Here is a 27,659-nt window from a genome sequence, read left to right as displayed (position 1 = left end):
GAGCAAAGGTCCCCCCGGGGGACGAGGTCCCACCCTCCAATACTTGTCTTCTCAGTTTGCCCATTTTTAGGCACCTGGGGCTTTCTGCCCTGGTTACCTTCTGTACCTGGCCTACCATTCCAACTCTGCGCTCATGTCTGTCTGACTGCCTACTATACCATAACTAGCTAACTACACAAATAAGACATACCTGAGAGCAGATTTGCACTTGTAATCCACTTAGGTACATGAACAAACCTACAAATTTTAAACTCAAATGAAAGGATATGATTTCTGAACACACTGAGAAAGATTCCATGAGAATTACCCCATTCCACTGGACATTTCCATGATGTGGCATATGGGCTTATATTGTAATTATAGACTGATTTCTTCCTCTGAATCCCCAGTGCCATAAAGGAGCTACCCAACTCAAATTCAAGCACAAGCACCCACGGCAGAGAGCACCTGGGTGGATGGTGGATGGTGGGCGGTGGGTGGACTGGTATTCATGTCGCAAAGCCCTGGGGGTTGGGCAGTCCAGATAGAATCTGTGGCAGACACAAGGCTCCCATCTGGAGCTCCTTACCCAGCCTTGGGGCCCTTCGTACTGGGCAGATCACTAGGGAGCTTTACTGAGTGGCAGGCCTTTGCAAAGGCAGGGCTAACGTACCGGCTAGATTCTCACTGCCTGTTAAAGCAGTGTAGAGCCGTCACACCTCCACTACAGGAAGAAGACAACCGGGGAAGGCGGCCTCATAGAGAAGCCGGAAAAGTAACGACCTGCTCAAAGATGACTTCTTAATATCCATCACTGACCAAGAGAACAAAACAAAATAATTTTTGCTTTACTGAGCAAAATAATGGTGTGGCCTTTGGACCTTCCTTTCTGTCTACAAAAAGTAAAAGAAAAAGAAGAGAAGATAAAAAAGAAAGGAGAAGAGAAGAAAAGCAGGGAAAGGAAAAGAGAAGAAAAAAAGGGAAGGCTCCAAAATTACAAAGAAGGTTGAGAAATATTAGTGCACAGTATGAAATTTAACCCCTGCCTCCATTTTTCTAGACTTAAATTGGTCTTTAAATAGAAACTCATCATAAAATTTCAAAACATAAACACTTCATTTTTTCTTTTCTCTCAGCAGTAAAATGTATTTATTGTACTCTGCTCCAAAAAATAAAGGTTGCTCAATTTCCTGTCAGAAGCAATCTGGGGAAGGCCACCTGCACTGCAAAGGCAGTGAGGAAAAAGAAGTAAAATCAAATGCTCAAGAAAAGTCTGTATGAGTGGGTGTGTATTAAGTGCAAAGTAACTGCCACTGCGGGTTTTTAAAAGCTTCATTCCTTGATCCTTCTGAGAAACATGAAAATCAGAGTAACTGCTGAAGAGAAGTATGTCCTCCGACGCATTTAAGGACGACAAGCCCTCGGATGGACTTCAGTTCTATCAAAGGAAAGAAGGTATAAGCTGGGGACGGGGGGGGGGCAATTCAAGGCCTTTAGCCTACGATTTTCTGGACTGAGGGGAAAAAACAGATTCTATCAAACACAAAACTGACATGTGACGTTCTCAGAAAGAGAAGGCTGCTGTGACAATTAACCTTCTCCCCATACCTCCCCACCCCCATTCCGAATTACACACATTTTTAGAGTAGGACCAACCTGGTTCTAATATGCTTAACCCTAAACCTTGGGGGGCTGGCCATCCACAAACACAGGCGTGAGCTGACTAGATTATGGATTAGCACAGCGTCACACTCTCCATGGTGTCTCTCAAATTCTCCTTGCCCTGCTGACACTTTAGGAAAACTCCAAATGCTAAGACAGCCATCAACCAGCCCAACACTTTTTACTAAAAGCCTATTGAAACACACTCAGTTCTGAGGTAGGTGCAGTGTGGCGAAAAAGAAAAAAGCTTAAACAGCTCACTAGAGAAGTGAAGAGAAAAGGACAGCATACCACAGTAAGGTAAAATGAAAGGCAGCATTATCAGAGAATTGTACAAAGTAAAATGTCACATTTTTGTAAACCGTACTGTCCCACTGAAAGAAGCAGTTTGGACAAAGACAAAGCACAGGTTAGGAGAATGGACAGGAGAAAGAACGGATCAGTGAGGCGACAGGAAACAGCCAGGAGCAGAGAACCAAAAGACAATCAAGATGTAACAGGAAGCCACACTAATAGGGCAGTTGTAAGTCAAGACAGCAAACCCCTTAAACCTTCAGAATCATTTGTTTGATAAGCAAACAATTTTGAATCAACTAACAGCAGGGTGTGGGGGGTGGGGAGGGATGTTGTTTTGTTTAATAACATCAGCCTAACCTACAAAAAAAAAAGTGCCACACATAACTTAATTTCCCTGAATCAGCTGAGAGAAAGTAGCCAGCGTAACGGCCTATCACTCCTAAAGTTTACTGAGTAACTTCTATACACAAGAACACTCTCCTACAGAACTACAAAAATTCTGACCACCCAAATCCAGAAATTAGCACTGACGCAGTACCGCCATCTAGCCCCCAGAGCGGATTTGACTTTCTCCAATTACCCCAATATCTCACACTGCACTTAGCATCCATGTCTCCGTTGTCTACTTCAATCTAGAATTCCTCAAGCTTTCCTTGACCGCGTTGAAGATTCCAGGCCAGTTTTGTAAGACGTTCCTTAGTTCAGGTCCATATGATAATTTCCATCGATGAGACTCAAGTTAGGAATTTTCAGCAGGAGCGCCACAGAAGAGCTCCTCTCGCTGTGTGCTCTCAGGCGGTGTACTACTTCAGTTTTTTCCTTGACTGCTAATGTGAACTTGCATCACTTGATTCAGGTAGTATCTGCCATATTTCCCCACTGTAAAGTTACTTTATAATTAGTAAGTAGTTTGTGAGGTAATACTTTCAGACTATACAAATGTCCTACATCTCAATGACCTTTCCATTGATAACTGTTGGCCAAATTAATTATTCTCTGATAGCTGCTAAAAAGTGATTTTCTAGTCTGATCATTTCCACCATTTTGGTGAGAAAAATGGTGTTCAGAAACTAAGACCTGAGTGTGCATAGTGTAATGGGGTTGTCACTGTTCCCGGCACCTGAGTGAGTAAAACACACACATATACGCAAACATACACACACCTCCTTCCTTCTTTCTTTATCTATCTACGCGTTTGAGTCATACAGGCACCCCGAATTCCAACGCAGCACCACAGGTTCGTTCTCATTCTCACCTCTCCTTTTCCTATGAGAGCATACATCTGGCTCCCACTGACCTCAACTTATTTCCTTACTGGTTCACACAATGCCACCCCGACCTCTGACCCACTATCAGAACATGCCTGCTCTAACTAAAGGGTCAGTAAGGGGGAAGCCTAGGAAGACAAAAACGTTTTTAAATATTTTATTTATTTATTTTTAGAGAAAGGTGAAGGAAGGGAGAAAGAGAGAGAAAAACATCAATCGATTGCCTCTCGCAAACCCCCAACCAGGGACCTGGCCCACAGCCCAGGCATGACTTTTCGATTTGCAGGCTGGTGCTCAATCCACTGAGCCACACCAGCCAGGGAAAGACAAAAATGTGTTAGGTAAGTCACTCTACTCCAGCCAAATCCCACACAAAAAATTGCAACCCTACACCCACCCCCATCAGCAAATGCCAAGTACAGAGCTAGGAGCTCTATATTCACCTGGGTGTGATGAAGCACTCTTATTAGAGACTATACAGGGTGGGGAAAAGGAAGTCTACAGTTGTTCATATGGAAAATAATATAACTAATAAATAATATTAAACTGTTTTCTGTACTCGCAACTGTAAACCTACTTTTGCTCCACCCTGTATATAAGAAGATACCATTTTTACAGAGCCCAAATAGGCAAAGCTAAAAACAGATTATTCATAGATATACTTATTTTAAAAAGCAAGGGAATGTTGAACATAAAATTCAGGGCAGTGGTCATGGGAAGGTGGGAGGGAGGTGGGAAGATGGGATCACAGAGGAACACATAGTAGCTCCGAAGTACCGATCACGCGCTAGTTCTTAGGGAGCACCTCCAAGCGCTAGGTACAAATTCCTTGATGAACACAATTGGGCATCACCAAACTATGAGGAGGTCATTAGCAGTTTCAATTGTACATTTGAGATTGGAAACCTAAAAAGGTTAAGCATGTTGCCTATGGTCACACAACTAATAAGCAAGAGCTCAGATGCAAACCCAGGCCTGACTCAAATCCTCTACTGGTCCTCAAACAGAAAGAGGACAGGAGAAATGGAGTTCGGATTCTGAGGGTACGGTTTCTTCTGTGCCTCTGAACCACCTCCAGAATGGTTTTCAGGATATGGGCTAGTCTAGGCCCCAAACCAGGAGGGTAAAGTCTTCCTGAAGGAAGGAAAAGGGGGTAGAGACACATACCTGGACCACACTTGAAACTACAATATGAACAATCCTTCCGGGAGCGTTTCCATCACCATCCACAGGCTACAAATTCTGGTTCAATTCGTCACTAAATAAAATCTCCTCTCCAAGGCCCCTAGTAAAATCTGATTACTGATTGTTTTGCTTTGAAATCTAGGACAAGGGAGAGAAGACCAGGATAGGAACCCACTCATGAAACTGCAAACACAGCTGATGGTGAAACTACAAATCACTCGGCGCCCAGCATGAAACATGAAATCAGCGACTAAGTGCTGAGCCCGTTTTAAACAATGCGTACAATGGGACTGCAAAGCAGAACAATTCTATCTGAAGAACAGACCAGACATCCTGGGAAGCTGAAACACCCCTCTATACCTGGGGCTGTTTCACAACTGGTAAAGCCCCAAAAGATGGATCTCCACAAAAATAAAAAGCAAAGAAGATAGTGTATTTATCTCCTCAAAAAGGCAGAAGAACTGCATTTCTGGTGGAAGTATCTCCTGAGTCTATTAAAGTCATGACAACACTCAAATGCCACCTGGAAATGCTTCCTGACCAGCACTAAGGACTTTGTAACCAGAGCTCATGCTTTCTCATCTATCTTTAAATGGGACAAGTTTGTCCATCATTGATTTCCAGAGCGTGAAGCACAAATTCAGTCAGAAATAATTTTAAGCCTAGCCCTCCCCAACTAAAAATATATATTTTTACATATATATATTTATATATATAAATAAATATACACACACACATATATATATATATATATATATATATATATATATATAGCTAAGCTGTACATTCCCTTTCCTGTCAACTTTCTCTTTCCAAAGAGGAAAATGACCTACGTCACAGACCAAAGAAAATGCTACAGAACAAAAGAAATAAAGGGACACATGCAAGACGGTGCAAAAATAATTCAAACTCATGCAAATTTAACGTGGTAACCTAGAACTATCTACAACACATAAAGGTTAAGAAATGTAAAATCATCCTGTCAATATAATACGCACACGAGAAGCACACACACAAAATAAATCCCACAGGACAAAAAGGAAAGGCATTGAACAGAACTCTAGAAGGCCAGAGCCTTTTTTTTCCCCAAAGCTTTTTACTTTCTTTATGAAAAGCAATCAGGTGCTGTTGAAATCAGCATCTGGTATCAGAGAGACAACAGAAGTTATCCTGAGGAATTCTGAACGAAGTCAACAAACTGAATAAATTAATCCACAGGCACTTGTTTCTTCCATCCTGCTGGTCTAAGCTTACATGATCGCAAGACAAGCAGTAATTATCCTTGCGAGTTATAGAAGAACAGCCCAGCTTTAAAAGAAATTTAAGATGTAAAAAATACATAAGAAAAAAAATGCATTACATTAACATCAAAAAAGGGAAACTCTGAAATATATTAAAGAGTTTTATTATAAACTCCTAGATAATAAATTTTAGGTAAAAAATCAACATAGCTATTTGAAAAATAAATCCTCCCAAGCTAATGTAATTTACTTGTTATTGAGACAACCCACTTATCATGGGACTCAACACTTGTATTTTTTTTAACTTTAATGGATTTGACAACTCATGAAGACGCAAGAAAAATGTTCTCCCCAGAAAAGTACATACCAATGGTTCTTTGATCCCAAGTTGTACAAACTACTTCTTATTCTTCCTTGCCCTGCGATTCTAAGCATAACAATTGTACAGACAGAGAGAGGCAAGCAAATCAAGTGGCTGGAAAAAAGGCTGAAGTGGTATGACACAGGAAGTAAGTCCTTTTACAGGCTTCCTATCTTCATCTTGAGGCTTACCCAGCTCAGTTAAAGTCACCTCTATCTACCCACTTACTTGAGCCAAAACATAGGATTCATTCTCCATTCCTGTCTTTCACACCCCATACTCACCCCGCACCCACACAAATCCTACCTCCTGAAGACGATTTAAATCGTTCACTCTTCTCCATCTCTCCACTGTCACCACACTGGTCCAGGTCACTATCATCTCTCAACTAGACAACTGCCCCAGATTCCTCATTCATCCCCTTTTTATCCATGATCATTTCCCACGGAGCAGTCAGACCTGCTCTTTAAAAGGTTGACCTCTTGAAATGGCACCCATTCAGAACAGAGTCCTAATCCCCCACAGGAAGGCGCAGGCTCTCATGACACCTTACAAAGTGTGCCACCCACTCTTCCCACCAGAAAAAGTCACTTTGGGTATTAAAGTGACAGGAGGATACATTAAGGGCAAGCTTGTGGCCTGAAAAAAGTCAAAGTTCTTCTCACTGAAAGAACCATAAGTTACATTTGCATGCTGCTTTTGACTCCATGGGCAAAAGCAAGAAGTGGAAACTGCTGTCACATACAGGAAACAGATGGGCTGGATAATGCAACTAGATAATCAACTGCCTCCCTCTTCCTTTCACTAGAATTTAAGAACGCCCAGTTAACAAGGAAACAAACTAGAAATGCAGGAGTTCACAGCTGAAGCAGGATTTGAATACATATCAAGGAACATGTTATGAGCATCACAAACTGATCAGACCTAAAAACAACAAAGAAAACTTCACCTATGTGTTTCCTTATTCTCAAAAATGCATGTTATACTTGCCACGGCCTGAACTAAAACTGAAATCCATCTGTACTCTCACCAGCCAAGCAAATCAAATCTTAACTGAGATACAATTTTTTGTTGTGTTTAAAAACAAGTATCTACTTCGAATCAAATGCTTAAACATCAACAGAGTAGGGTGGAAAGCTCTGAGCGAAACTCTGCTGAGTGCCAAAGATCACAAAGGCATAGTCTCTTTCGCAGAGTTTACCATCTAATTCATGGGAGACGATATGTAAAAACAGCAATGATACAAACCAAAGCGTTGGTAGGTACAACTTCATGGATGGCAAAGAACACAGAGGTTAGAAGATGAACTCAGTGGGATGAGGGAAGAAAATGAGTAAGTTTCCAACGGGCAAAGAGAACAGAGGGAAAGCATTTCAGGAGAGGAAACAGAATAAAGACAGAAAAGACTTCTGTGCACAGTGTTTGAGAAAACAAAGAGTATACACCATGGAAACACATTTTAAATATCAAATATACAAAGCAACACTTAAACTCTAAAGGTTGCATGGAAATTTTCTCTAAGAGCCAGAGGAGATGAATTGGCTTTCCTCTCCATTCAGTGTCTGTCATCTAGCTTTGGCCTTGACCTTCATAAAGCCAGGGAGCCAGATGCCTACTTCAATGTCATTTCTGGCATCCGTGTACTTGTGTGGGATCAATCATCTTGTGACCACCAAGAAGACAGTCAAATCTCATCATCCCAACAGCGCCAGTGATCAGCACAAAGCCCCACATTTGCAGTTAGTGCTGTAGTGTGAGTAATCACTTTCAAAGACAGAGAAGTATTCAGATGAATCTAGAGGATTTACAATTCCATCAGGCAGCTTCAGGATAAATAAGCATTTTTTGCAAACCTACAGCGGTGCTAATGCCTTATGAGGCTTGGTGATCATGTTCATTGTACAGGAAGAGGCAGGCTAGCAGAGTGAGTGAGAGAGTGTGTGGGGTTTTTTTCCTCCAGTTTCACTGAAATATCACTGATGTATAACAGTGTATTAGCTTAAAGCGTACAACATAATGATTTGAAGTACGTATGTATTGGGAAATGAATACCACGGTAAGTTCAGTTAACATCTATCTCCCCACATATTCCAAATACGTGAGTATATCTTACTGCAAAAGAAAATCCTGGAATTCTAATGATGCATTTGAAAAGTTAACTTTGCATTCAAAAAAACAGTTTAGAACATTCAAATAGTGCCTAAATTGGAAAACTTTCACACATTGGTCTAAAAAACTGCAATTAAATTTTAGTTATTTCATTCGATTTAGGTCATAAGCTTTTCAATAAAAATAAAATATCCCAGACCTGACCAGTGTGACTCAGTTGGTCGGGCATCATCCTGCAAAATGAAAGGACAAGGGTTCGATTCCCGATCAGGGCACATACCTGGGTTCCAGGTTTGGTACCTGGATGGGTATATATGAGAGGCAACCGACCAATGTTTCTCTCTCACATGGATATTTCTCCCCTCACTATCTCCCTCCCTTCTCCTCTCTCTAAAAATACATAAATATTTAAATAAGTAAATATTCTATGTAATAATTTTATAAAGCAGAATGCAAACATTGCTACCTTATATGATAGAATTGTTTCATCAGGTACTTACATAAGATGTTCAAAGACGATGAAATAATGGCTTTTACATTTACAAGGCTACCTGGACAAAAGAGTCTGAACACCATACCTGGCAAATAATGCCAACAAAGCATCCCTAACAATCAAACTGCAAAGAAAGTAATTCACTGACTAGAACTAACTGGGAAGGCAAGGAGGACTGAGCGACTGGTGCTGGAAGGCTGAAGCACCCATTCCACAGAGTTTTTAAACAACCTGCTAAGGAGCTGAGATCACCCTACAGGCAACAAGGAACCACCAAAACTGTATTAGGGATTGTTACAATCAGAGCCAAATGTGTGTGTCTGCAAACATACACATACACACACATTTTATTCTCCCGCCTGCCGCCCCGCGCCAAAAACAAGTTCAACAGTGAAGTGGAAGAGAGCCTGAAAGAGGAAACGCACTGTATAAAGGAGCACTGGCAACCAGGTTGCTGCTATTTCCTAGATGAGAAATCGGGGCTGAACCAAGCCTGTGGGAATAGAGACAGGAATGAATTAAGAGAGCTTAGAGATAAAACTGACAACACTTAAAAACAATTAGATGTGATGACTGAGAAAAATGGAAACAAAATCAACTAAAATATCTCAACGAACCACAGAGTACTATGCCACTGCTGTCCAAGCGAGGGACTGCACCACCATAAAACGCGTCACTATACTATTCTCACAAATAGTATTTTTATCAAGGTTACGTTTAACTGATCTTTGAGATAACTACTATTTAACTTCAACAAAGTCTGAAATCATCCATTAGCCACACAGAAACCAATTCCAGAAACAGACTTAGCTCCAAATACTCATTTAGAAATGTGTCAATTTAGTTTATGTGAAAGACCCATAAATAATAAATGGTTTAGAATTATCAAAACATACAAGGTATTCTACAAAAGAAACATTCTAAAAATAGGACTAACTCAAGTTCTGCATAATGAATAGCATTGACTCGATGAATTTATTTCATAATAGAATATGTTTCATGTTCTCCTAAATGAGTTTCAGCATTAACTCATTACATCACACTTTAAAATACAGTAAATCTTTTAAAATCGCACATGTAATATAATATATGATAAATTATTAACAATGCTACTCAAAACAATACAAAAGTATATATACAACATAATCAGGGTTAATGCCTAATGCAAGAGCTAAAATGACTAATATTTTCACAAAAAAATTGTATCATATTTATCATGCCACCCTCCTATTTCATTTCCCCCACATTTCCTGATGAACACTTGGCAAAACTGTAGGATATTTAAAGTGTACGACTTGATGCTCTGATATGCAGAGTGGGGCAAAAGTAGGGAAAGTTTACCACTTTGTGAGCACACAAAACAGTTTATTCTTGTATTACTATTTATTAAATATTGTATTACTTTCCATATGAACAACTGTAAACCTACTTTTTCCCCACCCTGCACATACACATTGTGAAAGGATCCCCCCAATTAAGTTAATTACCTCATCCATCACCTCACATATCCCCACCTTTCGCGGGGGGGGGGGGATTTAAGTGCTATTACCCTTAGCACATTTCAATTACACGACACAGTGTTCCCAACTACAGTCACCGTGTTGTATGTACATCAGACCCTCAGACCACATTCATCTTACAACTGAAAATCTGTGCACCGGGCCGCCTTGCTACTTCCAGTATCAGGGCACTACCCACTTAGACCAAGGCTCTCTGTGGGACATGCTGCTTTCTAAAGATGAACAGACTGATCTTGAACTGTGAGAAACACAGAAACCCAAGTCAACAATGCAAAGTGCAGCCATAAATGAACAAATGGTACAAGAGTTGGTCCTGGGCATCAATGTTCAGTAAAAATGGATAGGCAAATAAGCTAAGACACCTTGAGGGGCCTCCTGCAAGTCTGGCACTGGGCTAATTCCAGACTCTCTCATGCCTCATCCTCACTGTGTAATGAAGGAGTCTTTGGGTAACTGTGTATAAGCTTTACAAAACCAGAGAGGGCTTGGAAATCATCATAGCTCCAGGTTCTCAAACAGCACCTGGCACACAATAAGTATTCAATAAAAATCTGTCAGATGCATAAATGAATGCATGGATAAATGACTAGATGGCTGATGGATGAATGAATAGGTATTTTTAATAACAATGTTGATCTGGCTTAAGTATGCAAAAAGATCCTGACACCTGACGAAGGAGAAAACAAAAATGTTATTCTAGCCACCGTGTTTCCTTCTTCAAGCACAGAATATCATAGCAGAATGGAAAAAGCATGGGCTCCGTCATCAGACCTGGACAGGAAGCCAAGTTTCAGACTTGCCTTTAGTGTGTCCCTGGACAAGTTACCGGTCCATGAATGAAATGCATAGACTAACTCCTTAATCTTGAGGTTGTAAAAAGGCTTAACTGAAATAACATATTTCGAATACCTAGCAAGTACCTGGCACATAATTAGTACTTAATAAATATAAATATCTCCAGGTACTGGCCAAGGAAAATGAGCCTGGTGCTGACACAGAGTCCCAGTGAAAGAATAGCAGGACAGGGCTTGAGTCATTTCTAACCATCAACCCTGACGCCCGGCTCATCACACGCTAGAGGAATTAACAATCATCGCACGAACCTCCACAGAATTCAAAGAAGGGCCTGGACTCTGCCAATGCAACAAATGCGAAACTGAACAACCAGCATATGCTCTGTGCTTGGCAATTTCACACTTGCCAAAATGCAGCTTATTTTTCTGCACTATTGTCAAAGCTACTTTATTGATAATATCTGAATGAATCTTATTGACTTGATAAAATTATGGATCAGCAAGGATTCTCCCTTTATCGTATTTTTCACATTACCATTTAGTTGCCTTATACCCCCCCTCCTCCCCACAATCACCACACTGTTGTCCATGTCCATGAGTCCTTTTTCCTTTCTGCTCCATCCCTCCACCCCATCATGTCCCTCCGCCTTAGCTGTCACTCTGCTCTCTATCTATGAGTCCGTCTCTGTTTTGCTTGCTAGTTCAGTTTGTTCCTTAGATGCCACACATGAGTGGAATCATATGGTATTTGTCTTTCTCTGACTGGTTTATTTCACTTAATATAATGTTCTCCAGGTCTGTCCATACTATCCAAAGGGTAAAATTTTCTTCTTTTTTACACCCAAGTAGAATTCCATAGTATAAATATCCCATAGTTGTTTTATGCACTCATCTATTGATGGACACTTGGACTGCTTCCATATGTTGGTGATTGTAAATAAAGCTGCAATGAACATAGGGGTTACTTATGTTCTTTCTAATTTGTGTTTTGAGTTCCTTCGGATATATTCCCAGAAGTGGGATCATCGGGTCAAAAGGCAGATCCATTTTTAATTTTTTGAGGTATCTCCATGCTGCCTTCCACGGTGGCTGCACCAGTCTGCAATCCCACCAGCAGTGTAAGAGTCCCCATCCTCTCCAGCACTTGTTGGTATTTATTGACAGCCATTCTGACAGGTGTGAGGTGCATTTCTCTAATTATTAGTGATGTTGGGTATCTGTTCATATGTCTACTGGCCATCTCTGTGCCCTCCTTGGAGAAGTGTCTATTCAGGTCCTTTGCCCATTTTTTAATTGGGATGGGGTTTTTTTGGTGTTGAGTTTTGTAAGTACTTTGTAAATTTTGGATTTTAACCCCTTATCAGATGTTTCAGAGGATATGTTCTCCCGTTCTGTGGGGTGTCTTTTTATATTATTAATGATTTCCTTTGCTGTGCAAAAACTCTTTAATTTGATGTAGTCCCATTTGTTTTGTTTTATTTTCTCCTTTGTTTCCTCGCCTGGGAAGATACATCCAATAAAATATTGCTACAAGCAGTGCCTGAGATTTTGCTATGTTTTCTTGTACAGTTTTTATGGTTTCAGGTCTAAATATGGTTTCAGAATTCCATTCTGAATTTATTCTTGTGTGTGGTGTAAGAAAGTGATCTAGTTTCATTTTTCTACACATATCTGTCCAATTTTCCTAACACTATTTATTGAATAAATTATCTTTAGTGCATTGTACATTCTTGCTTCCTCTGTCAAATATTAACTGACTATAAAGTTGTGGGTTTATTTCTGGGCTGAGGGTTCTTTTTAAGAAAAATTTCCCAAGGCCTTTCTCCAGGCTTCCTCTCGAAGAGACAAAAATAGCTGCACGTTTGTTTGTAATTAGCCCCTTACATATTTTCTCTTTCACAATTCAACAGCATTCTACCATACAATGCAGCCCAAACATGACTAAAACGCTCAAACTTCTTATCCATAATTAAAAAGGTGAAAATAATTTTTGACAAGTCCTAATAAAGTTTCCTCTTATAAGTCAGTAGCAAAATGAATCACACAAATTATTTTACCTTTCTTTCTAGTTACTGCTTAACTATCAGGTAAAGTTAATAGCCATACCTTTCCTCTTACTGAGTAATTGAGGAATTTACCTTAACTTTAGAAGGTGCTTTGAGCACCCTGCTCAGCTGTAAGTTCCAGGAAGATCAATATGAGTTCGCATCACTCAGCTAAAACATGGACCCAAATCACTCAATTCAAACATGCAGTTAAACAGTTTGCTTCTGGATGAAGGTAACTTTACTCACTGCTGATCTTAAGTGAACCTTTCACAAAGGATGGATATAGCTGGAAAGATGGAGAATAAAACAAATTTGGACAGAGGGAAACAGTCACACCAGAGAAGGCTTCTCAAGTACAAAGTTCTTTCTTATAAATAAAAATCTAAGTATCAATCATCAAGTCCAGAGAGCAGATCAACAGAACAAGAGATCAGTAATATTCTGAGAACTTAAACCAACTTACAAAATCTCTACCTACAAAATAACAGTACCTCACAGAGATTCCATTTAATAAATCAATGTTTGAAAACGAATACCGTGCAATTTGGTGAACAGAGGAAGTGAAGTTGTTTAGGATACTACGGAAGGTATACCCTATTTTGATTAGAATCAACCAGAAGCTATGAGAAAATGGATTAGCTCCTAGTAGAACAACTCCCTGAAGAAATCTAGGACAGTATGTTGGCTGGGAACAAAGAACCAAACTTGGGTGGCAAGTCTTAAGCTCCACCTATAGGAGTATCTGATCAGCTTCAACACCTTCATCTGCCCTTGCCAACCTCGACACCACAAGTTCGCAGCTTTCTGAAGACAACGCTGCTCTAGTAATCTATCAGCTGGGAACAGGACTCGCCTGCTACACTATAAAACGCTCGTCTGCTTGCAAATATATCTGTCACTGCATGGTAACAACTGGTTTTCTAGTAGACATCAATGTTTAGAAACGTCTGTTTAAGCACATAAGATGTTCCAAGGCCTGATCAGCCCTGGGTTACCAGACCACTGGTGTGGATGAATTATGGCACCTTTTTTAAAGCAAGTCCAACCGGCATGAGTGTGGCCCAGGAACATCTCAGAAATCAGCTTTTGCGAACTCTGAGCTCTGCACCATATCCAAACACAATCTGTTCTTTAGTTGTACATAGCACCCATTCAATTTTATTTGAAACATTTCTTACTACAGATTTCCTTCAATCCCAAATACTTGTATTTTTCTATAAACACCTATCACCTCTTTACCAAAATTACCTAAAAAACAGTAATTCTCAATTTTTTCTTACCCTTTCTTAATCCTGATTAAGATGTAGTTAGTCATGAAAATGTGAATACAACAATTTGATAACTCTGAGTGAGTTTTAAAAGAAGATAGTCAAAATACCCAAAATACCCCAAAACCCAAAATATTTTTAGCAGAAACTAGGGATGCCTCACTATATTGGCATCTTTAATAAAGAATTTAAGAAAACTGTGCTTCTGTACTTCTCAAGATTTTAATCAAGTATTTATTAAGTTCAACTATTTATCTCCTGTATGATAAGTTCCAAAGACAAAGTCACAATAAGTTATCAATATGATAAAGCAAATGAGAATTCTATCACTCATTCTGAATGCCCAGGATGTGCCATTTACTGAGTGCCTTTTAGATTCTGAAAAGTCAAATAGAATACTTAGTCCATGTCTTCAAGGACTTTGCAGTCTAGAGAAGCAAGCTAAACAATTAAATTTAAAAATTCAGTAATACTATAATGGAAGTATAAAGTAACTAATAAAACACTATAAAGTAACTAATGCTACAGAGCCAGAAAACTACAGATGCTAACATATAACCTGCTCCTAAAAAAATAGTAATAATTTATTCAATAACAGAAAGGAGTGTTTAGGAAAAACAGCAAGGGCACCGAAGGACAAGAACACCACATTATGCAAGGAGTCTCGACATCAGTGGAGCAAACAAGGCTCTGTGAGGAGAGAGGAGTTGGCGAGGAAGGAGGGCAGCCTGACAACCTGGAAGGCATTCAAACTCCATCCTATGGGTTATGGGGAATCCCTGACTCATTTACCTGTAGGAGCCTGTCCTTGGGAGACACTGGTTATTGGGAGTCACAGCTCTGCCTGAGATCCCCAAGCCTCTGTGGCTTCCTCTTGCCTAGAAGGTTGAGCTGGAGGGGTCCCTGGGCAGGGAGCAGAGTGGACACTCTTCCTCCACACTCAAATTGACACAGGCTGAAAACAATCCTCAGAGTCTTCCTGGTACCCACTGGATACTGAATGGCTCCAGATCATCTAAACATTGTGAAATCTTAGAAAGCAGAGGGTACTGGCAGAGTATTCTTAACTGCCCACCGACCCACTGACCATCAGAATCCCTTCTATATACCCTGATCAATGACTGCGTATTGGGCAACAGCTAAAACGTCCTCCCTGTGTCTTTTCCTCAGAATCACTTGCTACAGTTGTTCTAACCAGACACCATTTGAAACCCTTTCTAACGTCTTCTTCTGTGTGGACCCCTCCTTTGACAGTACTCCAGTTGGTCAGCGCTGGGCACAAAGAACCCCAACGTCCTCAACCACAGCAGAGTACTTCCAGCACATTAGGTTCCTAGAGCGCACAAGGCATTTCTTGGTTGCGCTGACCTTTGCAGAAGCACAAGACCTGGATCAGTTAGCTGCGGTCCAATAAAACACCTTGTTCTTATTCATGGGCACTGTTCCCATATGCACCATTTGCCTCTCCTTCAAATCATGTAACACAGTTGTAAGTTAACATTTATTTGTGTGATTATCTGAATAACGCCTGCTTCTCTCCAGGCTACAGACTAAGTATGCTGAATGCAGGTACAAAACTGTTTTTGTTTTTTATTTCCTTTTCATTGCCATTGTATTGTGAGGTCTTATCACTGATAGTACCTCTTCAAAGGAAGGGTTCAATAAATGCCAGGCGAAGAATGAGATATGTATGCAAAAAAATTACATGACGCAAGGCATGGTAAGTGTGATAAGAACAATAAAGTCAACATTCTGTGGGAACCCAGCAGAGGTTCCTTCAACGTCCGCTGTGCAGGGGAGGCATCCAAGCCAATCCCTACACAGTGTTTCAACAGATAGTTAAAGTAAAGAAAATACATGGGCAACAAAACAACCAATAAAAAAACCATGCTCTTGAAAAACATATTTACATGGGAAATTGTTCATATTAAACTAATAAACAGGACACAAAACAGCATCCCCCCTACACACACACAGAAAAAAGAAAAAACAGAAAAGCCCTTACAGGCTCTAAGATCTGGCCTCCTGCTCCCTCTCCCTTCCCGCTACCACCACCTTCCCAACTCCAGGGAGTCTGTCCGCCTCAGGGCTTCTTGCAGAGGAGCCAGCTCTGTCTCACCCTTTACCAAGTCTCCTTGTCTCTGAGATTCATCAGAATCACTACCAATAAAGAAGTATAGTGGTAAAAATTACATGACACACCGTGGTTAGAGATGCAAGACAGCTCTTCAATGAGAACTTAATATCTTGGCTGCGCTGTCAGATGCACTAGGGAGACTTTGATGTAAAACAGAGGAGTCTGGCAGCTTTAAGGTCCTAAGGCTCCTCAGGTGATTCTGATGTTCAGCCAGAGCTGGGAACTGCTATCCCAGACCTTCAGTCATCTGTCATTCATGTACTCAAGTGTATTTCAAGATTCCACCACCTTCTGCAGGGAGGATCTCCAGGCTTCCCTATCCGTTCAGACTCTAGGTTATCCTAGCAGGAAAGAAGAGCAGGTATGACTCTGCAGGCCACCAAAGTGCCTCTGGAGTCTGGGATTTGGCAGAGAAAGAGTGAGCTTCAGTCACTTAAAAAATTCATTTACGTGAATTTATAGCATCCCTCCAGGCTATGGAAAGAGAAAGAGAAGTATGTGTAGGAGCTATCCACTCAGATCCTTAGTGTACATGGTAGAAAATGATATTTATGGTTTTGTAGAAAATTCCTTGTGATTGATCTCCCAAATATGGAAGATAAATGAGAATTAACTTCTTTGCTTACAGCTTGGGTCAGCTGAAATCTAAGCAGTGGATTTTGCTGTGACAAAGACCTGCATATACAATCTTTTATTGAATAACATTTGCTTTATTTTTTTCAAATTCATGGTACCTTATCTTAAATTGACTAACAGTGAACAAAATATTTTGCAGTATCTTCTGACTTTGGAAAAAGCTTAAAATTATATTGGTCCTGGCTGGGTGACTCAGTTGGTTGGAGCCCTGTCCTGTACACCAAAAGGCTGTGGGTTCGATCCCTAGTCAGGGCACATACCTAGGTTTCGATCCCCAGTTGGGACGTGTACAGGAGGCAGCCGATCAATGTTCTCCCACATCAATGTGTGTGTCCCTTTCTCCTTTCCTCTCTCCCTAAAATCAAGAAACATATCCTCAGGAGGGGATTTTTTTTTAATTATATTGTTGGTCTATCTCTTCCTCAATTAATGGCATTTCTGCAAACTGAAGTTGTTTCTCACAAAGTCAAATATTTGAACACCTTGTATAACATATGTACTGTGCACAGATCTCATTAACACACTGCTCTGCAGAGCAGGATTTGGGTACAAAAGTGATCGGTATTGGCCTCTTTCCAAAAGGATGTTGAAATGTGCTATTTCTACAAAATCATACTGATGCTCTAGAAATTAATTGCTCTTCAACGTTTTAGACATAGCAAACTGAATCATACCAGAAGTATCTGCTTTACAATTTTGTTTAAATGTTAAACCCAATAAAACCAACCATTTTAATGGCTCAAGAAAGAAGCCACAAAATCCAGTAACTTAAGCACTAGAGGGTTATTACGCTGGTGAAGTCACTTTCTCACTGTGTAAGAGATAAGACATTTCTTCCATGTACTAGAACGGACACTTATGACACATTCCTACCGGAGAACAATGTCTGCAGAGGTAAAATAGTTACACCGAGCAACGGTTTCAAACACATGCACAAGTCTTGTTCTAAGTACTCTTTTTACTCACCAAATTTTTGAGTGCCTTTTATAATTCAGAAGATCCTAACACCTAGAGGAAGCCATACACACAACTTTCCGAGACATGTCTCTGATTATTAAGATGTGGCATTTATTTTTTTTTTTAATTTCACCAAGGATATGTTTTTACTGATTTTAGAGACAGAGGAAGGGAAAGAGAAAGAAACATCGATTGTGAGAGGGAAACATCAATTGGTTGCCTCCCATACTTGCCCCAACTGGGGATCAAATCTGCAACCTTTTGGTGTACAGGACAATGCTCCCACCAACTACGCCACTTGGCCAGGGGTAAGATGTGGCCTTTAATAACTGGGTTTAAAGAGTTCTGCATTAACTGTATTAAGTCAGCCTACCGTTTCATACCCACCCATGTTGAAGTACCGACTAGTGTTCATAGGGCATACCTAACACAAACCAATGAGAAGGTATGTAGTAGGAAGAGAAAGTACTGAGCTAGGACTCAAAAGAGTTTCAATCCTGGTTAAACCACACAATTCATCTAACCAGGCTAAGCCTGTAAATTAAAGACAGGAAAACTTGACCTATCTGAACAATGTTGTCAAAAGGTATGTATCAGTAAGATAACATATTTGCAAATGATTTTAAACTAAAATTTTAATAAGCATCATTCAGCTGCTGTTCTGGTTAGAAACTGCCAGGACAGTTTCTAACTAAAAACAAGTAAAATGTTGTTTCTCTGTTTTCTTATCTTTGAACTTTTGCCATTTCCTTCTTCCCTTCCTCCCTACCTCTCTCCCTATCTTTCTTCTTTCTTATTTAACGGGTATTTACTGTCCCTCTTCTATACATCAGAGATAGTTCCAGATCTGCACTGTCAAATACAGTAGGCCGGAGTCACATGTGGCTATTAAGCATTCAAAATGCTAGTAGTCCAGCCCTGGTTGGTGTGGCTCAATGGACTAAACGCTGGCCTGCAAACCTAAAGGTAGCTGGTTCGATTCCCAGTCAGGGCACATGCCTGGGTTGCGGGCCAAGGTCCCCAGTTGGGGGCATGCAGGAGGCAAGTGATCAATGTATCTCTCATACATTGATGTTTCTCTGCCTCCCTCCCTCCCTTCCCCTCTCTCTGAAAGTATATAAATAACATCTTTTAAAAAATCATCTCTGTACAGAATATAAAGTTGTTTAGTAATATGCAACACTTGGCAGAGACTTCCTATCTCCCAATTTTCTACAATTCTACTCTTCCCATCCTTCTGTAAGAATAAAACTACCCCCCCCCAAAAAATGCTAGTAAGTCCAAACTGAGATGTAAGTATAAAATACACACTAGATTTTGAAGAGTCGGTATGAACAAGAGAAGGTAAAAATGACTCAATTTTTTAAACGTTTAGTACATGTGGAGATGATTAATATTTTGAATATGTGGGTTAAATCTACTATTAAAGTTATCTGTCTCTTTCTTTTTACTTTCTTTTAACATGGCAAGTAGAAGTTTTAAATATATGGAAGCTCACATTATATTTGTTTGGTGCTGCTACTCTAGACCTTAGGATATATTAGGGAACAAGAACAAGCCCACACCCTCACAGACCTTACATATAAACACCTATGGCCCTAAAATCTTCAGCAGAAAAGGAAAACTGAAAAACAGCAACTACGTCTAGAGAGGACTCTGGGATGAGGCCGGACACACAGGAGCTGGACACGCCTTCCCAGCAGTCCTTCATTCTACCAGAGGTAGAACCCTAATCCGCAGAATAATCAGTCACTCAAATGGTGAGCTATAACCTTGACCATCTTGGGAAAGTCTGCTCCTTCCCTGTTGGGTGCTTCTAACAACATGACCACGTTTAACCCAAACTTTGTACAGCTTTTTAATATGGGGAACAGGTAGTTTCAAGGCATCATTTTTAGTACTTTGGCTTATGCTTCAAAAGCACTTCAAAAGGTTTCCAATTGTTGGGAGATGTTTCCTAACAAAGACACCCTCTGTCTGGATTCCAACACCCTCCTTTATTGGGAGAGCTCTTCATTGCTCCTCCTCCGCGCCGGTCCAATGAACCCTGCCTCTCCTCACTACCTTCAGTTTCCCACATCACGGGAAAGCAAGAAGAGCAAGAGGCCAACTCAAGCCCACAAGTCCATTATGGCAATCCGAGTCTCTCCCAGTCTAAAGAAGAGAGTCGAAGGAAACTCGAGTCAGGCTGACTACGTGCCAGTTAAATGGGAGGTAACTTGTTTTACGATTTTAAGGAATTTCTGGAGGGTAAGTTTAATGTAGACCAAATGGGCCTATATTTTTCAATAACACTTTTTCTACCAAAAAGGCATGTGTTAGGAACTTACCTTAAATTCAAACCACAATAAGACAAACATTTTGCTGGCCCAGACATCCCTCTGGCAGACTCTAAAAGAAAATCAGGGCTTCCAAGAGATCCCCTACACTGTAACATGCTCCACTGGGTGTAGCCGGAAGCCAAGAGGCTCCATTTCAAGGCAGACAGTATTATTCCACATGGGACCCCATCTCTGTCTTCTGCTCATGCTGCTCTCTCTGCTGGACATGCCCTGTCCCCTCTGCCAATGTAAATGTCACACCTCCCTTAACATCCAGCCCCAAGCCCAGCCTAACTGAAACCATCCCCAGTAACCCGAAATCCAGAATAATCGCTCCATCATGCCCACCAAAACCCACTCAATCAAGGTGTTATACCAGATACTACTTTTCCTCCTCTCTAGGTATTTCAAGCACATGTAACTCAGAAAGCAATAAAAAAAAAAAAAGTAAGATGTCTAAAATTCATCACCCTCCCTTTCAATCAGTTGAGATTTATCTGAGCTTCATTCAACCACAAAGATGAACTTATCACCAGGGATACAAAAAGAATCCACAGTCCGAATCCCTTCTTCCATGGCAAATTGAGAAAAGCCTCGCAGAAAAGGTAACACATGAGCATATGAGCAAAGAATTGAAGACTGTGTAGAGATTAACCAGGTAAAGTGGGAAAGGCATTCCAAAGGCAGCAAAACATGGCAAATTGAAAGAAATGAGAGAATGTGTTAAAAACTGTCACACAGAACCATTAAAAAAGTAGTTATCTTCCAACATATTAAATTATTCATGTGGGCATTTGAGGTTCTACATAAGCAGACTCCAACCTACCTTTGCTACGTTCCCCACAGGATAACACAGCAAGTCAGGGCGGGCTCTCTGAACCAGTATGGGGTCAAGTTCTACTACTCCGAAGCTGTTCCCTAACCCTTTTAAGTTTCTTAACCTACTTCAATGTCAATGTCTTTGTCTGTAAAATGCGGATGCTCTACCCCAGAGGGTTACTGTGTTATTGTTACAAGGAAGTGAATTAAAACAAACAATAATTAGAACAAGTTAGGCGTTCAGTAAATGCTGCCATCATCATCATCATTTACTTCCCATACTAGACACTGTAGCAATGTGAAGTCCCTATTTCCAGCATCTGTCCATGCCCCAGTCTGAAGAGCTCTTCACATGCTCAGACCCCAACAGGCAAGCCACTTCTCAAATACCGCTTCCTACAGGAAGCTTTCCTGAACCTGCTCCCCTCACTCACTACAGAATTGAGTGCCTTTCTCCCTCCTCTGAACTCCTGGCCTCTCTCTATGGGCACTCATCACTCCACTACCATTATATCCATGTCTGATTTCCCTACCAGGCTACAAACAACCTTTAAGAGCAAGGACTTCATCTTAATCAACAAACAGACTAAAGCATTTACATTGCTGTAACATCTACCAAATGATTCTTCCTAATAAACACTCTTAGCCAGAGAGAAGCTCAGTGCAGTTTTCAATACTTCCTTTGTTACTGAATTCTAAAGAAAAGTTAATAATAAGATGGTGTTCTTAAGTAACTGACAAACCTGAGTCACACCTTTGGGTAAATAAATCTTCCTCAATTCTCTGAACACTGTTCTAATGTAAATTTGTTTAGGCTATTGTTACTTTTCTGTTACATATTTGCAAAAAGTGCGACAAAGTTTCCATAGCAATGCCATTCTCATTGCTCATCCAGATTCTCAAGCCTATTGTGTCTGGATTTTGCCCATGTGAAGGAAGGCTAGCCTGGCACCACCCAGAACACTTGGCTTACACAACAATAGTGTCAATACCAAACCACACAGAACTCTGCCCTTTGGTGGCCCTGTCCCTAGTGAAAGTACACTACAAGGCCAGCATCATCACTGACCTAACTCAGTAACGTATTTATTGCTAAGTATAACTTGATTAAAAGCCTAAACTTTAATTAGCAGAGAAAAGTGTTAACTAGGATTGGCTTCCTCTTACAATAAAAACATTTTGACATTCAAACACATGCAAGCAATTCAAAAACAGTCTTCATTTACTATGCAGTATTGGTGACTTTTCTAAAAAAAAAAAAAAAAAAAAAGAGCCTTAAAAATTAAGATTAACAAAACAACAAAAAAAGAGAAAATGAAATAAACAATTCAAATGGTACTGCCCTATCCTTAAAATACACATATATGCTAACAAGCTCACAGATACAGAGAACAGCCTGCTGGTTGCCAGAGAGGGGGCGGGGGGATGAGTGAAGGAGTAAAAATATGTGTGCAATTATTTTCCATAGTATCACAATGAATATCATGGATTCAGAAAGAAGGAATTGGACAAAGAAAAGAGGTGAGGTTACCATCCCAGAAATACATTCACAGAGACGAGGGTACCAAGAATGAGCAACCTGCCCAGCACACACAAAGTGGATCAGAAATCTATGAAAGTAGCATCACACTGTAGTTGCCCACAAAGTAAGTCTGTGCAATTCAATAATAATGCTACCTTTTAATAAGGATTTTGAATATTTCTAGGACCAAATAATCAAAAGCAAATGCAATGTACTCGAATTGGCTTCTCAAACCAATATGCCCATGATTTTTCAAGCACTGAAGCTAGTTATACCTTATGTCAACAAATATAAAAAGGTCATAGCTAGATGAGTTTATTTTCTATTTTTTTAAATAATATTTCTAATGTATTATTAATGATATCTCAAAATTGACAAAATCACTATAAATTTATCATTTTCTCTATAACCTAACTGCTTGCAAATAAATTAAACAAGAACAGAAGAGGCAGTGGAGGAGAAGATTGCAAACATTAAATAAGTGGCACATCAATTAATACTTTACACTTTGTCTAAATGCTAATTATGTGATGGTAGAAATAGCCATTTATTAATATCCTTTTTTCCCCAGTTCTCCCAATTGAGAGTAGGAAAACATCCATTTTCCCTCACATCTAAAACAAGCTTTACGAGGCTTACATGAGGCGCATATTAAGTGTTGCTAAGCCCTGGCTTGTAGAGCTCAGTGGATTGAGTGAAAATCAAAGGGTCGCCGGTTTGATTCCCAGTCAGGGCACATACCTGGGTTGCAGGCCAGGTCCCCAGTGGAGGCCATGTGAGAGGCAACCACACATTGATGTTTCTCTCCCTCTTTCTCCCTCCCTTCCTCTCTCTCTAAAAATAAATAAAATCTTTTTTAAAAAGTGTTGCTGAGTTGCTGGTACTTATTAGACCTTCGGGATTCAAGTGCTGTGGGTTTTATGCTTAAATATGACCATAAGCATAGAAGTATCATGCTTAAGAGATCAGATAGGGCTGGACCTAAAAGTACTACAGAATAGCCATATTATCCCTTCTACTTGAGATTATCTCCTTGTTTCCCATGGCGAGCGGCTATCTACGGCTCTCTATCAAGGCCTACCGCCCTGACACTGCTCTAGGTTTTAGCTGTGCTCTACCCTCCCTTCCAAAAAAACAGACCTATATCCTGTTCTTTAAGATCCTGTTCTCCAGATAAACTAAATTGGGCAGACCATAAGCAGATGACATCTCAAGGTATAACTTCTCTAGTGATAATACTGGCTGGCAACTTAACAGGAATCTTTGGAAAGCATCCCAAAATTCCCAGGTTGAACATGGAGCAATTTAGAGATCTCTGAGTTCTTGAGCATCCTTTAAATACACAGCATTTGGGCAGTTGCCCTATTCAACCTTCACACAGGGCTGAACCTGGGCTACATAGGCATAATGAAATAAGCAACATTTAACAAAGCACAGAAAAAGTTTTACACCATCAAGAATACTGAACTAAAAGTTATTTGCAAGAAGCACTCAATTATCAAAGAGCATAAACACAAGCAGTTTAATGCCTGAATGCCCAAGAACACATTAATTACTCAACACACTACCTTACACAGATGTCCTACTTTATAATTCTTAAAATACTTTCCTGTCTATTACAAGTAAGATAACCTTAACATCCTGTAAACTTTACATTTCCCATTTATAGGTTAAAAAAACTGGCAATGTATTTAAGTGACTTACCCAGATTAAAACAGTAACTCAGGTCAAGGAAATCTGTTTTACATAATAGGCCTAATGTGCTTACTTTCAAAAAGAAGGCATTTGAAAGAATACAGTAATAATTAATATATTCTCAAAATACATATATAACTAATCATTTATAACACTGTATACAATTATTAGCCCCCTGCAACATCAACAAAAAATGACAATACTATGAAAACCATAAAATGGAAAATGTGTACATTACTGCTCAATGTTTACCAAACAAAGCATAAAGTAAATACCACTATCACTTTCTAATATAAATGAAATCCACAGCAAGAAATACATTAGTTTTCAAATCACTAAAATACAATGGACCTCCCCCCCACACACATATTTTCTTTTTTCCACATATAACAAAAGATAACACTGAATTAGTATTTTATTTCCTACAGATTGGGTTAACAGTAATGTATGTTAATTAAAAGGCTTCATGTAAATAAACTAAAAAGTCCCTATAGGATAAAAGTAGATGACTGAATATATGCTTACCTTCTTTCCCTCCAAAAATACCAAATTAAAAAAAAAATGGGAGAAGAAACAATAGCATATAAGAGATGTCTACAAAAAAAAAAAAAGATTTCTACAAAATTCTGAAAGATGGAATAACAATGCAGTACTAGGAACTGATTTAGCAAAACCTAATAGCTGGGGTGTAGGTGAAGAGGTCACCAGGAAGATAATTGAGCTAAAAGAAAACGTCTATTCATGATGCAGAATTCCAGAAAGGCTATAAAACTGTGCTACTATGAAAATGGTAAAGTTAAAAACAAAAGGAATTGGGTTTTGGTTCTGCGTCAAGGACCAGTTAATTTCCTAACCCAACAACTGAGCAACTTAGGAGCACCAGACTGAGGTTTATTCTGTGGGCCACTAAGGAGGGGATCTGGCCAGGCCTGACTGAGAGCAGGACTGACTCTCTGTACTGAAAATATGGGGCCCCCTTCAGATGTATAGACTAGAAGACTTTTTTCCAGAGATATTGACCGCCTGAGAGAAAGATCAATAGAAACGGGTATCAGCAGACTCCCAATGAATGGCAGGGCCCAAGCTAATGACTCAGAGTAGAACACCACAAACACCAGCCCACCACGCATAAACAACACCCAATCCCCTTTTAATCTTAAGGCAGAGGGTACTACCAGAGAGAAAAAAGAACATTATAATTATAAAAGGGACAATTTATCAGAAGACTTAACAATGATGAATGTACATACACTTTAAGATACATGAAGCAAAACAGAATTAAAGAAAGAAAAGGCCAATGACACAATTATAGTAGGAGATTTGTATGGTCCATCGTAGTAACTGATAGAATAACTAGACAAAAAAGAAATCAGGAAAGACAAAGGAGATCTGAACAGCACTATCATCTACCTTGACCTTGCTGACATTCATAGAAAATCTAACAACTGAAGAATACACATTCAAATGTACATGGGACATTACTAAGATAGACCATGTGGGATGCTATAAATTTAAAAGGATCAGAATCACACAAAGTACATTCTCTGACCACAAGGTAATTAAATTAGAAATCAGTAACAATAACAATAATAACAGTAACAACAATTTGGAAAAAAATCCAAATATAAAGAAATTGAACAATATACCTCTGAAGAGTTCATGGATCAAAGATAAATTTCTTAAAAAATAGGAAGTATTTTGAACCAAATGGTAACAAAAATAAAAGAGCAAAATTTGCGGATTGCAGCTAAAACAGTTCTTAACAGGAAATTTAAACTTTAAATGCCTAGCATAAGAAAACAGTGTGAACAAAAAAGGGGCTACATCACAAACCTGACAAGTTCAGAGGGCAACGGGGCAGGACTGGGAAGCTCAGTGACTGGAAGTAACCACAAAGGATGGTTTCATCATAATTTCCTAACTGGGCAGGTCTCGGTGGGTAGTCACATCCCACTTCCTTAAAAAGGTCAATCTTTGCAAAACTAACATCACAATTAAAGCTGAATGACTGAATTGTTTTCCCCGACAAGAAAAAATAAGGCAAGAATGCTCACATTTACCACTTTCTAGTCAATGCTAGAAACACTGACTACACTGCAGGTTCCAGCCATTGCAGTAAGGTAAGAAAAAGAAATGAGGCATAAAGATCAGAAAGAAAGAATTAAAACTTATTTGTAAATCATAAGACATTTATGTAGAAAATTCCATGGAATCCACAAAACTACTACTAGAACTAATAAATGTATTTATAAAGATCACAAAATACAGTTTTGATATTAAAAAATTAAGCGTGTTCTTACATACTCGCAGCCAACAATTAAAAAATAAACTGTAATTTTAAATCCCGTACATGGATATACGGATATTGGTATACACACACACACACACACACACACACAAATGTATATATCCATGTGTCTCCCACCAAAGTGAGGGAACAAACAAAGAAAGATAACACAGAATCCAGAAAATAGAAGACCCACAAAGGAAAGTAACACCAAGAGAATCCCCAGAATGTTGGCAAAGACACATCCCCAAATGGCCACTCTGTGGAGGCCAGACTAGAAAAGAAAGGTCAGGGAGCTGCTACATCCTCCTCCTCATCAGTAGGAAGAAGTCAGAAATAATGCTTAGAATTGAAAAACTCAAACTGTAGAAGTAAAAATAAACTACTTAGATAAATGGCAGTAAATGCCAGAAGAAACAGCTTTAAAAAATAAAAATAACATTAAAAACAGCTGCTTCTGAAGAGAGGTAAGAAGAATGGAGCACAGGATTTTTTTCTTTTCAAGATGTAATACTATTTTACTATTTAAACCAGACATGTTATTACTTTGCTAAAAATACTAATTAAATTTAAAATAATAAATAAATACTTCCAAAAAATCTATAGCGTCCAACTTTGGGGCCTCTGTCAAGGAAATATTTCCAACTGAATTTGGTTGCTCTAAAAACAAGATTATAGACAAAATCAGTATGAATAAAATACACAAGAAACATATCTTAACAGTTACAAAAAAAATTAAAACTCCTACTTGCAAATTAAAGAACAAGTGGTTAAAAAAAAAACACTTAGTAAAAGTCAAGACTATGGAAACACTGAGTCCCATCTCGAATATTGCAAATATTAAGGAAAAATTAAGGAAGTACATTTTTTTCAAAAATATTCACATCAGGCTCAATAAATAAATAACACAGCCAGAAGGCCTTTCTGCCCAGTGTCACAGGCATCTCACCGCGTTTCGCCCGCAGTAACGTGGATCCCCTAAACCCACTCCATCCAGTCTCTGGAGAGTGAATTACTTCTGAGGGGATCTCTTGCAAAACAGCTTTCAAATCACAAAAAT

At 39.5% G+C, this 27,659-nt stretch overlaps 1 protein-coding gene across 27 annotated transcripts in view; it reads right to left on the bottom strand.

Moving 5' to 3' along the window:
* SIPA1L1 (signal induced proliferation associated 1 like 1) overlaps positions 1–27,659 on the bottom strand; it is a 323,108-nt gene that overhangs the window by 253,854 nt on the left and 41,595 nt on the right. Inside the window, exon 5 of one of the 27 annotated variants that reach the window (XM_071222027.1) lies at positions 17,259–17,353. The exons of the other annotated variants lie outside the window; for them this stretch is intronic. The gene's annotated coding sequence lies outside the window, so the exon portion shown is untranslated. The remainder of the gene's footprint in view (positions 1–17,258; positions 17,354–27,659) is intronic. 27 annotated transcript variants of the gene reach the window in all.

This window comes from Desmodus rotundus, chromosome 7, assembly GCF_022682495.2.
Source record: "Desmodus rotundus isolate HL8 chromosome 7, HLdesRot8A.1, whole genome shotgun sequence".
In the NCBI taxonomy this organism is placed as follows: Eukaryota; Metazoa; Chordata; class Mammalia; order Chiroptera; family Phyllostomidae; genus Desmodus; species Desmodus rotundus.
The sequence above is the reverse complement of the archived record's forward strand: the minus strand, read 5'-3'. Positions and strand labels throughout refer to the sequence as shown.